Raw genomic sequence first — 15412 nt, 5'->3', positions numbered from 1 at the left:
GCAATAAAAATGACTGATATTTACTAAGCAAATTTTGAGTATTTTATATTGCACCCAGAATTATACAAGGGCTTTTTACACATATTTATATTTAATTCTCACATCATCTCAGTAATCTGAGTGTCCCTTGCATTCCTATAGATGGAAAGAATAAAATGATGGATGACGTCAAACGACTTTGTCAAGGACACAAGTCAAGTAAATAGTGTGTTCCAGATTGAGCCAAGTTATATATGAGTCTAAATCCCACAAGCCTAGCCATTACATCATACCACCTCACATTCAGTTTCTGAAAAGAATAGTGTCCACTATGTTGAAATTATTCTAACACCTTAATTCATGATTATGCATATCTATATGACTACTCCTTTTAATGAAAGACAGAATTTTATATCAATTGAGGCAATTACTGTGTAGTAATTCTAGTTTCTTCAAAATATCCCCCTCATCACCATCATTACTTTCCTCTGGAAATGACAAAATTTGCATTTATCTTATGTAATGCCTCCCTAAGCTCCCACGCAAGTCTCCTTCCTATTAAAAATAACACTAGTTCTGGGGCGCCTGGGTGGCTCAGTGGTTTGGGCTGCTGCCTTCGGCTCGGGTCATGATCTCAGGGTCCTGGAATCAAGCCCTGCATCGGGCTCTCTGCTCTGCAGGAAGCCTGCTTCTCTCTCTCTCTCTCTCTCTCTGCCTGCCTCTCTGCCTACTTGTGATCTCTGTCTGTCAAATAAATAAATAAAATCTTTAAAAAAAAATAACACTAGTTCCAAATTCCTAAATCTAATCATTGTTCTCAATCATTATTTCAGATTTATCAGCATAATTTATTGCAAATTTAAATAAGTCAGAATCAAATAAAAATCTTATCTCACATACTTCAGAAAAATGTATTTCTGTTAATGTAGAAACTTCAAAATAGCTTTTAGAAGGTAGGTAGAAGTTATTATTGTCTCATCATAGTTCAAAAGAAACTATGTCCCTAAATCCCAATAATAATTCAATACTGCTAGAAGTTGTATAATGGCAACCAGGAGGATGCCATATTTAATTTTAGAAATGAAAATCATAATTTACTCAGAATTAACTACCTATAACAATGATAATCTGGAAGAGCCAAACTAAAGTTCACTTTAGATTATAAAAGGAACAGCAAAAAAAAAAAATTCTATATCAAGAACATACTGAAATATTGAACACATTGAAATATCAAAGAAAACAATATCAAAACTCGTCCATATAAATTTGACAATTTATAAATCATACACATTTGTTTTTTAAAAGAATAAGCAAACAACTATGTCCTAAATTCTATAGTTGTATACATTTATGAGTAAGAAAGTGTGTTGCTGGGGAGTGGGAGGCTGGGGTACCAGGTGGTGGGTATTATAGAGGGCATGGATTGCATGGAGCACTGGGTGTGGTGAAAACATAATGAATACTGTCATGCTGAAAATAAATAAATTTAATTTTAAAAAATGGTAAAGGCAGTAAAAAAAACATTGTGTTGTTTTAAATAATATATATTTCACACTTTTCTTCAATATTAATTCAGTATAAGGAAAGTTCAGGTAGACCAATATAGCAACTTCTACCAAACCATCAATCCTACAGATATCCAGGCTGAACTTCACCTGAAGCAAAAGGAGAAACAGTGTATGAGAAGTGTCAAGTAAGACCTTATTTCCTGAGGAAAAAAGAGTTAATGTGGTTTCTAGAAGAGTGGTTATCAGTACAGAAGTTCTGCAGTCTCTGTTCCTGATACATGAAGTCATAGGTTTGCTTTCATTGGTAATAAATCAAAACAGTCTTGAGAACACACAAGTGACATCAGAAGCACAAACTGTTGTTGAAGACAGGTTGAAATATGTAGCATTACAGAATGTCTCGAGTCCTACCAATTGTCACAGAATGGGACTCAATTGTGGTAAGCCTGAAAAGTTGCAGTACATCTGGGAAAATCAGCCCTTAATTATCAGCAATCCAGACTGTGCATCACTTGTCAAAGTAGTCTCAAAATATTCTCAATAGTTCTCAAAAGCTATGACCATGAATATGGAACTTAAAAGGGGTTCCTTTATATATGAAAAAATAGTAATAACAGAAGTGGATAAACAGGGCCAATTTCTTCTGCACTGGAAAACATGTATTCTTGACAAGGACTGTGCCATTTACAGGTCATATTAGCACTTAGTAGACTTGATAGAACCCCTCCTGTGAGATCTCATCAGCAATGTCTTCCATTGAGTAACTTTGAAAGAAGCCAGTCTTTATACTGTGGCATTATGTAAGTCAGTGGACAAGGCTGCTTCAACTTCTGAGTGCCATTCTTTGACTCAACTTATCCGTGCTGTATATACTTAACACGGCACACTTTTTTAGAACCAGAGTGTTTGCCATTGAGTACTCACAAGGAGAACATCTAGAATTCTTATAAGCTCATCATTAATATTGTATATAGGAAGAGTTTTCTTTTCTTTCTCTTTGTTCTAGGCCATGTTTTAATTGTGCTGTAGCAAAGTATTTACCTCTTACCTAGTGCAAATACTGCCCAGATTATTTTTCAAAATTCTGCTTTGTTGTTTGACTAGCCAACTGTACACTGATTCTAGTAGCATGCCTAGAATGTTGTCTGTTTTATTCAAAACTAATAATAAAATCTTTTAGCTATTTTACTAATAGTTCAGTAGTCTATCCCCCATAGATGAGTAAGTTTCCACCCTGAAAAGTAAATTTTTAGTAATTATTCTCCCCAAGGGGGAGAAAAAGACTTTGTTTTGTGATTTCTTATTACATGGCATTCTTGTCAAACAAAGCAACTCTTTCAATATTGTAGAGCAATTTTTAGAACATTAGGATATACAAACCTCAATAATTATTGCTGGAATCCATATTTTGGTCATCGATTCATTTCATAGTTTACACAAACAAGACAGAGGAGTATAACTTAGCTCTATTACATTTCCACCTAGAGATGCTAAAGATGATTTGGGTACAGGGGCAACCTCTCAGTTTTTAGAGTTCAGAATTTAGTACCTCATTTTAAAGAAAAAGTTTTCAGATGAATCACATCAGTTGTTAAAATAACATGCAAGAGGTTATTTAGGGGGGAAAAATCTATATTAACCAGAGAAAAAGTGTTTTCTAATAACCACAGCAGAAGACAACATAAAGACTCTTGAAGTTTTAAACTTCTCCAGAGATGAGGGATCCTTACTACTTTTATAGCTTCTAAACTATGAAAACCACAAAAGTGTTAAAAAGGATCCATCCTATAGGCAATTGATTCTGCCATGTAACCAAAATACATAGCTGTTGGTTTATTTTCCACCTATAACATCAGTTAAACCCTAAATTATTTTAATTGCCAACATTTCCTTCAGTGCTATTGTTGGCATTAATTGCAATATCATCAAAATCAACCGTGATCTTTGTATCTAGTTTTATAGCCGTGTGACTTCCGATCATCAGAAACAACTTCCTCCTCAACCTCCTACATGGACAATTCACTGGAGTGTTTACATAGATTTCTAAGGGTAACTCTAGTTTCCCTCTCTATTAGTTAAAAACCGAATCACTACCTGACAAAGATTTAAACTAAATGAGTTGTAAAATTCTGGGTGGGTTTAAGAAAGTTCAGGTAGACCATGAAAGGTTGGGAGAAATTTATGATTTGCTGTAATCTTTACCATACCTCTGGCAGATCACAGTTATAATATCACCCGTGAAGTCTAAATATAAAACTTCTTGGGAAAGTGAAGAGACATAATCAAACTCTCCATGGTTTTCCTAACCAAGAAGTGTTGGGAGTTGTGGCTACAATTTCAATTTCGTTTAACCAACTATAAAATCAGGAAAATTAGCAAAATGAACAAAATTTAGGCTGATCTCATAAGTGCACAAATTGATAATCCTTTCTGTATTGGTCCTCCAGATTTGAAGTTTATACCCACAGAAAAAATAATCAAAACCCTTCCAGAATGCAATCTAATATAGATTGAATGCAATCTAATATAGAAAAATATCATTGGTAGTTATGCCAATATCCTTAACTGTGTCTGAATATTATCCCCAGACCAAACAAAAAATGATATCTAAGATTGACAGTAGGGTAGTAAAGAAAGATTCTCTAGCTTAAGAAGCCTAACGCAAAAGGAAACCTTTTCTATAAGTTCCTCAAAGGAAGCATCTCTGAATCCCAGCCGCTGTGTGAAGTTAAAAGTAGAGAGGTGTCTTTCCATTATCATCTTGAATTTATTTCCCCATCTCAAACATGGAGCATTGCAGGTCATATATTTTGATAATGTTTATATTACAAAAATGGTCAAAAGAGGGTCACAGTGTTCTGATCTTCAAAATAGCACATGTGGCAAACATGAAAAGAAACAGCTATTAACTTGAAAGGCAATTTTGTTACCATTAGTCATTACAACACCTTTCCCCCCACCCCAGTCAGCCCAATAGCTTAAGAAGACTGCTATATCGATATCCTATAGCCATATGCTATCACTATTTGACAGAAGACACAAATTCCACTGTGGTAACCATGGTAGCCATCAGCTGGTCGTAAGTCAATAGTCCCTCTAGTAAAAACTGAACCTGTGCCGCAGCCAGCCAGCCAGACTCTTCTCCAGGTACTGAGGACACTGAAGATGCTTCATGGGCACTGATGATGATGCTTACCTCTTCTGAAAATAGCTTCCAGAAACAAGGAAATACCAATTGACATGTTTAAGAAACTCCAAATATACCAAACAATATAAGTGAAAAAATAGAACATACTAGACATACTTTAGTAAAACCATAGAATACTTAAGATAAAGAAATCTTAAAGCAGCAGGGCTGGGGGTGGGGAGAGAAATGCAGATTGTCTTCAAAGAGAAAAATGTAGATGAATCACTGACTTTTCTTCAGCAATAATGAAAACCAAAAATAGTACAGTGCTGTTTTCATGGTGTTTAATAAAAAATAATTGCCCACATGGAATTTTATACCTAATGACTCTATTTTTCAAGAATGAGGAAGACAGGGGTGCCTGGGTGGCTGAGAGGGTTATTCCTCTGCCTTCAGCTCAAGCCATGATTTCAGTGTCCTGGGATCTAGCCCAGCTGCTGGCTCTCTGCTCAGCGGGGAGCCTGCTTCCCCCTCTCTCTCTGCCTGCCTCTCTGCCTACTTGTGATCTCTCTCTATGTCAAATAAATAAAATAAAATCTTAAAAAACAAAATAAAAAAAATGAGGAAAGCATTTTCAGATGAAGAAAAATCAAGATAATTTGCCTACAACATATTTTAAAGAAGAAAATTATAAACTGTGTACTTCACATAGAAGGAAAGTAACCCCAGACGGAAAGTCTGGGATGAAATGAGGAATGAAGAACAAAGACAGTGGTAAATATGTGAGGCATGCTAAAAGATCTCAATTTATAAAATAGTACTGATTATCTTGTGAAGTTTTAAAATAATATATAATTTAATACCCAAAACAGTAAAATAAATTGAGAAAGAGTATAAGGTGTTAAATCACTTCAAGATCTATGTATTGGTTTTCTTCTTCCTTTTCAAAGTAGAAATAATTATCATCCATACCAGTTATCACATCTTCCAGAGCATAGAAGAGGCTGATTTTATGTGTTACTTCAGACTTGAGAAGTACTAACACCAAATCACACTTAACAATGTAGGCTTAGGCTCAGTCTCTCTCTCTTTCTTTCTAATGTGTGACTAATATAATATAATATGTTAATTCCTGGGATCAGTCCCATTCAAATCATGAACCAAGAATGTATACAAACTAGTACCAGTAACATTAAGTATTGCACTGGTAATTCTAGCCAATGAGAGATATTTGGAAGAGTAAGCAAATCCCAAACTCATAAACTTTCCTTTATACTTAGAGTAACCTTTTGAAAAGGATAATAAAAATTCAATTACTTTAATATTAATAAACTGTATCCAATTAATACTGTAATAAGAAATATTCTAAATTTTATGAAGAAATTCTACTACTTTATTCAACAAAAATGTGTGTAATTCCAAATAAGGAAACCAAGACAGGAACTCTCCAGCATTCCTTCTGGGAATCATTCTGTCAATATAAATATAATTTTTTTAAATATCCTGATTCGTGATGGTGTCCTGGGATCACACACTGGACTCTTTTTTTCACCTAAGATTTAATTTTAATAGCAAGAATCCATTTAAAAGGTGATTTAATAATGCTATATAAATAAAGAACATTATCTATGGGTATGGTTGGAAGAGAATGGGTAGGGCTCATCATCAATGAAAATTTCAAAAGTTATGAGAAACCAGGGTTGGGGGAAGAAATCCTCATATGTATGGGGGACAAAGACACACTCTCAAATAACTTCTGGAGGTATAGCCTAGGGGAGACATGTATAGAATATGTGTCTGTTCCCATCTATACCCATCAATAATCCTTTCACTGCTCCCACCCAAATGCAGACTGTTACCAAAAAAGAATTGAGGTTCAAGGATGGCACCAACCTGACATTTTTCTTGAGTATGTATGAACCACTAAACATATATATAAATATTTATAAGCATAAAAATATGAGTACTTTTAAACAAAAAGCCTTGGAAAACTGAGAATATTTTTGTGGATATTGGAGCAGTTAAAAGAAGGTAAGTGTGGAAAAAGGAAGTAGAGAGGATACATTTCCTGGAGTGCAAATGTTGGGGTTCAAGGAATGAGAGCTGGGGAAAAAGCTGAGCATTGTGTTCTGTGACTGAGAACATGCATGGTAGGGGTGCCTGGGTGGCTCAGTAGGTTAAAGCCTCTGCCCTTCGCTGAGGTCATGATCCCAGGGTCCTGAGATCAAGCCCCACATTGGGCTTTCTGTTCAGCAGGGAGCTCTGGGCCAGTTGCCAAAGTCTAGTCAAAAAACAAAGTAATAGGGGCGCCTGGGTGGCTCAGTTGGTTAAGCAGCTGCCTTCGGCTCAGGTCATGATCCCAGCGTCCTGGGATCGAGTCCCACATCGGGCTCCTTGCTCCACTTTGGAGCCACTTTGGAAAACAGCGTAGAGATTCCTCAAAAAATTAATTTAAAAATTAATTTAAAAAATTAAAATAGAGCTACCCTATGACCCAGCAATTGCACTACTGTGTATTTCCCCCAAAGGTACAGATGTAGTGAAAGAAAATGTGGTCCATATATACAATGGGATATTACTCAGTCATCAGGAAGGATGAATACCCAACTTTGGTATCAACATGGATGGGACTAGAGGTTATTATGCTGAGTGAAATGTCAAGCAGAGAAAGTCAATTATCATATGCTTTCAATTACTTGTGGAACATAAGGAATAACATGCAGGACATTAGAAGAAGGAAGGGAAAGTGAATTGGGGTAAATCAGAAGGGGAAAAAAAACATGAGAGACTGTGGACTCAGAAACAAAGTGAGGGCTTTTGGTGGTGGGAGATGGGTGAGCCTGGTGGTGGGTATTTTTTTCAGTGTTCCAAGATTCATTGTTTATGCATCACACCCAGTGCTCCATGCAATACGTGCCCTCTTTAATACCCACCACAGGCTAACCCATTCCCCCACTCCCCCTTTCCAAAATCCTCAGTGTTTATATTCCATTGTATATATGGACCACAGCTTCTTTATCCATTTGTCTGTTGAAGGGCATCTTGGCTCTTTCCACAGTTTGGCAATTGTGGTCACTGTTGCTATGAACATTGGGGTACATATGGCCCTTCTTTTCACTACATCCGTACACTTGGGATAAATACCCAGTAGTGCAATTGCTGGGTCATAGGGTACCTCTATTTTTAACTTTTTAAGGAATCTCAACACTGTTTTCCAAAGTGGCTGCACCAATTTGCATTCCCACCAACAGTGTAAGAGGGTTCCCCTTTCTCCACATCTTCTCCAACATTTGCTGTTTCCTGTCTTGTTAGTCTTTGTTAATCTTTGCCATTCTAACTGGTGTAAGGTGGTATCACACTGTGGTTTAGATTTGAATTTCTCTGATGGCTAGAGATGATGAACATTTTTTCATGTATCTGTTAGCCATTTGTATGTCTTCTTTGGAGAAGTGTCAGTGCCTTCTGCCCAATTTTTGACATCATTATCTGTTTTTTGGGTGTTGGGTTTGAGGAGTTCTTTATAGATCTTGGATATCAGCCCTTTGTCTGAGTGTCATTTGTGAATATCTTCTCCCATTCTGTGGGTTGCCTTTTGTTTTGTTGACTGTTTCCTTTGCTGTGCAGAAGGGTTTGATCTTGATGAAGTCCCAAAAGTTCATTTTTGCTTTTGTTTCCTTTGCCTTTGGAGACATGTCTTGAAAGAAGTTGCTGTGGTTGCTGTCAAAGAGGTTACTGCCTATGTTATCCTCTAGGATTTTGATAGATTCCTGCCTCACGTTGAGGTCTTTCATCCATTTTGAGTTTATCTGTGAATGGTGTAAGAGATTGGTCAAGTTTCATTCTTCTATACATAGCTATCCAATTTTCCCAGCACCATTTATTGAAGAGACTGTTGTGTTTTTTCCCCCACTGGATATTTTACCTGCTTTGTTGAAGATTATTTGACCATAAAGTAGAGGGCCCATATCTGGACTCTCTATTCTGTTCCATTGGTCTATGTGTCTGTTTTTGTGCCAGTACCATGCTGCCTTGGTGATCACAGATGGTGGTGGGTATTAAGGAGGGCATGTATTGCATAGAGCACTGGGTGTGATACATAAACAATGAATCTTGGAACACTGAAGAAATTAAATTAAATTAAATATAAAATAAAATAAAAATAAAATAGAATTGGAGGCTTAACTGACTGAGCCACCCAGGTGCCCCAATGTTAGCCTCCTCTTAACTGCACAGACTCTGGCATTTGGCATGGGAAAGTGAAGAAAGAAAAGTTTCAACAGGGTCTAAAATAGATAATTTGATGAAATACCAGCCTTGAACAAGACTTTTTGTGCATATAGTGAGGAGTAGGGATAAGTAGAAATAAAAGAAATCTAAAATATCCAAACAACCAGTATCTAGAGAATCTTTTTTTGATAAATGAATTATGGAATCAGGAGCATCAGAAATTATCTGGTACATGATCCTGGGAACAGTTAATCACCATTCAGTAGTCAGTTCGCACTCCCATTTTCCAGAAAGAAATGGTTATCTATTTCTACATAGGAGAAATCCTATGTATTTCTCCATAGGAGTCACACAGGGTGACAGCAGTAGACAGTACTTTGGTTAAAAGATAATTTTGTGGAGCAGATTGTCCATACCTAGTATTCTTACAATTAGAAAAATATTCCTGATATATATCTCTTATATTTTTTGTTGCAATGATTCAATTCAGTAAATTTTAGCTGATAATCCACTATGTGCATATTTACATACATATGTTACTTAGTTGGAGATATGCAATTCACAAAAAGTTTACTGAGGACTTCCTATGTGTGCAGAATTCTTCTAATGCTAAGAATACATATAGGTAGTTTAGATTCTACTTTTAAGGAAACTAAAGCCCACTGTAAAGATAGACATATAAAATTAATATAAGATAATGTGACAAAATCTACAATAGATACATTTGTTTTTAAAAAATCAAAACACAAATTGATGACATTAATTTCTAAGATTAAATGAAATGGTTAAAATTAGGTAAAAGTAATCCTTTACAGTAAAGTGGAACATTAGTATAGATGTGAGTTCTGGAGGAAGTGAGACAGAGCATGGAGAAGAGGTTGTGTTTCTGGTTGGTTGGAGACTAGCTGGGGGCCAGGAACAACAGAGAAAAAACTGTGTGTGGTGAAGGGGTGGTCAGGAGGTGGTAGAGAACATGGAATCCTGACTGACACAAATTGAGATTCCTCCTTAAGTAATGCTGGGAGATCAGAGTGGATGTGCAGTATTGAACTATGCTGCAAAAGGCATTGAAAAATTGGTGAAGAAGTAACATCTTTTAGAAAGATGGGAGTAGGATCATAAAAAAATGTTAAATTTATAGCAATCTAAGGTTAGTCATGAGGGATTGAGCAGAAAGACTAGCATGATAACAATAGGAAGGGACATATAAAATGGACAATAGGGACCTTCCATAATCAGGAGGGGGACAAGGTGGCGGAGAAGTAGGAGGAGGCACCTTTTCAACCTGTACCCCAAAGTGAGCTGATTACCTACCAAAGAACTCTGATCACCCATGAAATCAGCCTGAGATCAGAATTATACACGTCTGGATCTCTACAGGGGCAGAAGACGCCAGTGGGCAGGTAAAGCGGAGTGGGAACATCGAACTGATATCGGAAGATAAACAAAAGGGGGAGGGAGTCACCAGAGGCGACCGATTGGAAAGTAATACCCCCAAACGAGCAAGGGTGCCCTGCATCTGGGGACCAGCATTAACTTGGAGACTGGTTGAAAGCACTCCAAAAGAGCAAAGGATCACGGCGGGGGGGGGTGGGGATTTTGGGAATCGGGGCTAGGGACAGGGGCTTAAGTCCCTGGTCCCAGGTCAGCCTCCCCTGGCGCTGAGCCAGAGAGAGTGCAGGGAAGAAACCAGGTCTTGGTCCCTAAAATGGACAATAGGAATACCATGCATTTTTTTTTTTTGGATTCCCAAACATGCATTAGAAATTGGTATTTGATAAATAAGGAAAGAACCTGAAGTTTGTTCTTTTTTTTTAATAATTTTTTATTTTTTATAAACATATATTTTTATCCCCAGGGGTACAGGTCTGTGAATCGCCAGGTTTACACACTTCACAGCACTCACCAAAGCACATACCCTCCCCAATGTCCATAACCCCACCCCCCTTCTCCCAACCCCCCTCCCCCCCAGCAACCCTCAGTTTGTTTTGTGAGATTAAGAGTCACTTATGGTTTGTCTCCCTCCCAATCCCATCTTGTTTCATTTATTCTTCTCCCACCCACTTAAGCCCCCATGTTGCAGGCTGAGACTACTTCAGGTAGCAGGAAGTGGTGATGAAGTTTGTTTTTTTTTTAAAGAATGTATTTTCTTTCCTTTTGGAAATAACATCCCAAGGATCAGACTTTGTATTGATGTAGGTGTTAGTTTGTGGGTGAGACCCTTTGGATAAAGGGAGGGAGAGGGTGGTATGGTGAAAATCTCCATCCTTTCTCAGATAATTATTTTTTCTCTGTGTCCAATGGTGATAAAGAGTGAGGCAGCATCACTTATTTCTGGCAGAGCCACCTGACCAGAAGGTCTAATTGAAAATCTGAGATAGAAGTCAGGGGATGGCAGGACAACTAAGTTAGATGTCGATAAGAAAGGCTGAACATTTCCTGTCATGGAATTATTTAAGACATAATTAGGTGGTTAGCTATGAAAGGGTCCCTGTAGAGTAAAGCAAAATGTGGAGTGAGGATTGGAGGAACTAGGCATTTAGAATGACAGAGACATGATGCCTGGTTTTCATGCTTATATAGGAAGTCCCTAGCTATGATTAAAAAGCACAAATGAAAAACTCTTATGTTGGAATCTCCCTGCTATTCCTGTCATAAAAGATAAGGGGGGCAGTGCCTGAGTGGCTCAGTCAATTGAGCATGTGACTTGATTTCGACTCAGGTCGCGATCTCAGGGACCTGGGATTGAGCCCCACATGGGGCTCTCCACTCAACAGGGGAATCTGCTCCAGGATTCTCTCTCCCTCTGCTCCTCCCTCCATTCATGCTATCTCTCTCTCTATCAAATAAATAAATTAAATAACTTAAAATTAAAAACAAAATGTATAGTTTAGTGTTTTTGTAAAAGAGCTAGGGACTATGAAAGAAATCCATAACCCTAATTCCAGTTGCAGACATATGAAGGGGGAAGTAAATAAAGAATGTGTAGTTTCTACCAGCCACTAAGTTATATACTTCTAGGTATCTTATTTCATTTAATTACCTTCATACCATTGCAATAAGTATAGTGTATCACCTCATGGTATCAGTTAACAGCTACATCCCTAGCACATTTAAAAATGTTGACCACTCATAGTACTCAATAAGTAGTGATTACTAGGATCTGGTCAGGAAATTAAATATTTTACACTTTTAACACTATAATGAAATAGACCACACATACTAAAAAAAGAACACACATAGGGGAGGAGTCAAGATGGCGGAGAAGTAGCAAGCTGAGACTGCTTCAGCTAGCCGGAGATCAGCTAGATAGCTTATCTAAAGATTGCAAACACCTGAAAATCCATCGGCAGATCGAAGAGAAGAAGAACAGCAATTCTGGAAACAGAAAATCAGCCACTTTCTGAAGGGTAGGACCAGCGGAGAAGTGAATCCAAAGCGACGGGAAGATAGACCCCGGGGGGAGGGGCCGGCTCCCGGCAAGCGGCGGAGCAACCGCGCACAAAATCAGGACTTTTAAAAGTCTGTTCCGCTGAGGGACATCGCTCCAGAGGCTAAACCGGGGCAAAGCCCACGCGGGGTCAGCGTGGCCTCAGGTCCCGCAGGGTCACAGAAGGATCGGGGGTGTCTGAGTGTCGCAGAGCTTGCGGGTATTGGAACGGGAAAGCCGGCTACAGAGACAGAGCCGACAGTAAGCTCACAGCTCGGTGTTACCTTGAAACGGTCGCAGGCTCGGTGAGCTCGGAGCGCGGCCGGAGGTCAGGCAGACGGGAGTAACTGGGCGCTGTTCTCTGAGGGCGCACTGAGGAGTGGGGCCCTGGGCTCTCGGCTCCTCCGGGCCGGAGACCAGGAGGCCGCCATTTGTATTCCCGTCCTCCGGAACTCTACGGAAAGCGCTCAGGGAACAAAAGCTCCTGAAAGCAAACCCGAGCGGATTACTCACCCCGGCCCCTGGTAAGGGCGGTGTAATTCCGCCTGGGGCAAAGACATTTGAGAATCACTACAACAGGCCCCTCCCCCAGAAGAACAACAAGAAATCCAGCCGAGACCAAGTTCACCTACCAAGGAGTGCGGTTTCAATACCAAGGAGAGCAGCAGAATTCCAGAGGAGTAGAAAGCCAAGCACGGAACTCATGGCTTTTTTCCTGTGATTTTTTTTAGTCTTGCAGTTAATTTAATTTTTTCTTTTTCATTTTTTTTTTTTTTCTCGCCTTCGGGTAAAATTTTTTTTTTTTTTTAACTGTTACCTTTTTCTTTTTTAACGATTTTTTACTAGTTTATCTAATATATATATATATTTTTTTTACATTTTTCTTAGGTGTTTTCTTTTTTTAAAATTCTTTTCTTTTCTTTTTTTTTTTTTTTTTTTTTTTTTTTTTTCTCTTTCTTTTTTGAACCTCTTTTTATCCCCTTTCTCCCCACTCACGATTTTGGATCTCTTCTAATTTGGTTAAAGCATATTTTCCTGGGGTTGTTGCCACCCTTTTAGTATTTTACTTGCCCCTTCATTTACTCTTATCTGGACAAAATGACAAGACGGAAAAATTCAACACAAAAAAAAGAACAAGAGGCAGTACCGAAGGCTAGGGACCTAATCAATACAGACATCGGTAATATGTCAGATCTAGAGTTCAGAATGACAATTCTCAAGGTGCTAGCCGGGCTCGAAAAAGGCATGGAAGATATTAGAGAAACCCTCTCGAGAGATATAAAAGCCCTTTCTGGAGAAATAAAAGAACTAAAATCTAACCAAGTTGAAATCAAAAAAGCTATTAATGAGGTGCAATCAAAAATGGAGGCTCTCACTGCTAGGATAAATGAGGCAGAAGACAGAATTAGTGATATAGAAGACCAAATGACAGAGAATAAAGAAGCTGATCAAAAGAGGGACAAACAGCTACTGGACCACGAGGGGAGAATTCGAGAGATAAGTGACACCATAAGACGAAACAACATTAGAATAATTGGGATTCCAGAAGAAGAAGAAAGTGAGAGGGGAGCAGAAGGTATACTGGAGAGAATTATTGGGAGAATTTCCCCAATATGGCAAAGGGAACGAGCATCAAAATTCAGGAGGTTCAGAGAATGCCCCTCAAAATCAATAAGAATAGGCCCCACACCCCGTCACCTAATAGTAAAATTTACAAGTCTCAATGACAAAGAGAAAATCCTGAAAGCAGCCCGGGAAAAAGAAGTCTGTAACATACAATGGTAAAAATATTAGATTGGCAGCTGACTTATCCACAGAGACCTGGCAGGCCAGAAAGAGCTGGCATGATATTTTCAGAGCACTAAACGAGAAAAACATGCAGCCAAGAATACTATATCCAGCTAGGCTATCATTGAAAATAGAAGGAGAGATTAAAAGCTTCCAGGACAAACAACAACAACTGAAAGAATTTGCAAATACCAAACCAGCTCTACAGGAAATCTTGAAAGGGGTCCTCTAAGCAAAGAGAGAGCCTACAAGTGGTAGATCAGAAAGGAACAGAGACCATATACAGTAACAGTCACCTTACAGGCAATACAATGGCACTAAATTCATATCTCTCAATAGTTACCCTGAATGTGAATGGGCTAAATGCCCCTGTCAAAAGACACAGGGTATCAGAATGGATAAAAAAACAAAACCCATCTATATGTTGCCTCCAAGAAACACATTTTAAGCCCGAAGACACCTCCAGATTTAAAGTGAGGGGGTGGAAAAGAATTTACCATGCTAATGGACATCAGAAGAAAGCAGGAGTGGCAATCCTTATATCAGATCAATTAGATTTTAAGCCAAAGACTATAATAAGAGATGAGGAAGGACACTATATCATACTCAAAGGGTCTGTCCAACAAGAAGATTTAACAATTTTAAATATCTATGCCCCCAATGTGGGAGCAGCCAACTATATAAACCAATTAATAACAAAATCAAAGAAACACATCAACAATAATACAATGATAGTAGGGGACTTTAACACTCCCCTCACTGAAATGGACAGGTCATCCAAGCAAAAGATCAGCAAGGATATAAAGGCCTTAAATGACACACTGGACCAGATGGACATCACAGATATATTCAGAATATTTCATCCCAAAGCAACAGAATACACATTCTTCTCTAGTGCACATGGAACATTCTCCAGAATAGATCACATCCTCGGTCCTAAATCAGGACTCAACCGGTATCAAAAGATTGGGATCATTCCCTGCATATTTTCAGACCACAATGCTCTAAATCTAGAACTCAACCACAAAAGGAAGTTTGGAAAGAACCCAAATACATGGAGACTAAACAGTATCCTTCTAAAGAATGAATGGGTCAACCGGGAAATTAAAGAAGAATTGAAAAAAATCATGGAAACAAATGATAATGAAAACACAACGGTTCAAAATCTGTGGGACACAACAAAGGCAGTCCTGAGAGGAAAATATATAGCGGTACAAGCCTTTCTCAAGAAACAAGAAAGGTCTCAGGTACACAACCTAACCCTACACCTAAAGGAGCTGGAGAAAGAACAAGAAAGAAACCCTAAGCCCAGCAGGAGAAGAGAAATCATAAAGATCAGAGCAGAAATCAATG

The sequence above is a fragment of the Mustela putorius genome, unplaced genomic scaffold (assembly GCF_011764305.1).
Source record: "Mustela putorius furo isolate JIRA1106 unplaced genomic scaffold, ASM1176430v1.1 tig00537327_pilon_pilon_pilon, whole genome shotgun sequence".
Lineage (NCBI taxonomy): Eukaryota > Metazoa > Chordata > Mammalia > Carnivora > Mustelidae > Mustela > Mustela putorius.
Note: the sequence above shows the minus strand (reverse complement) of the source record.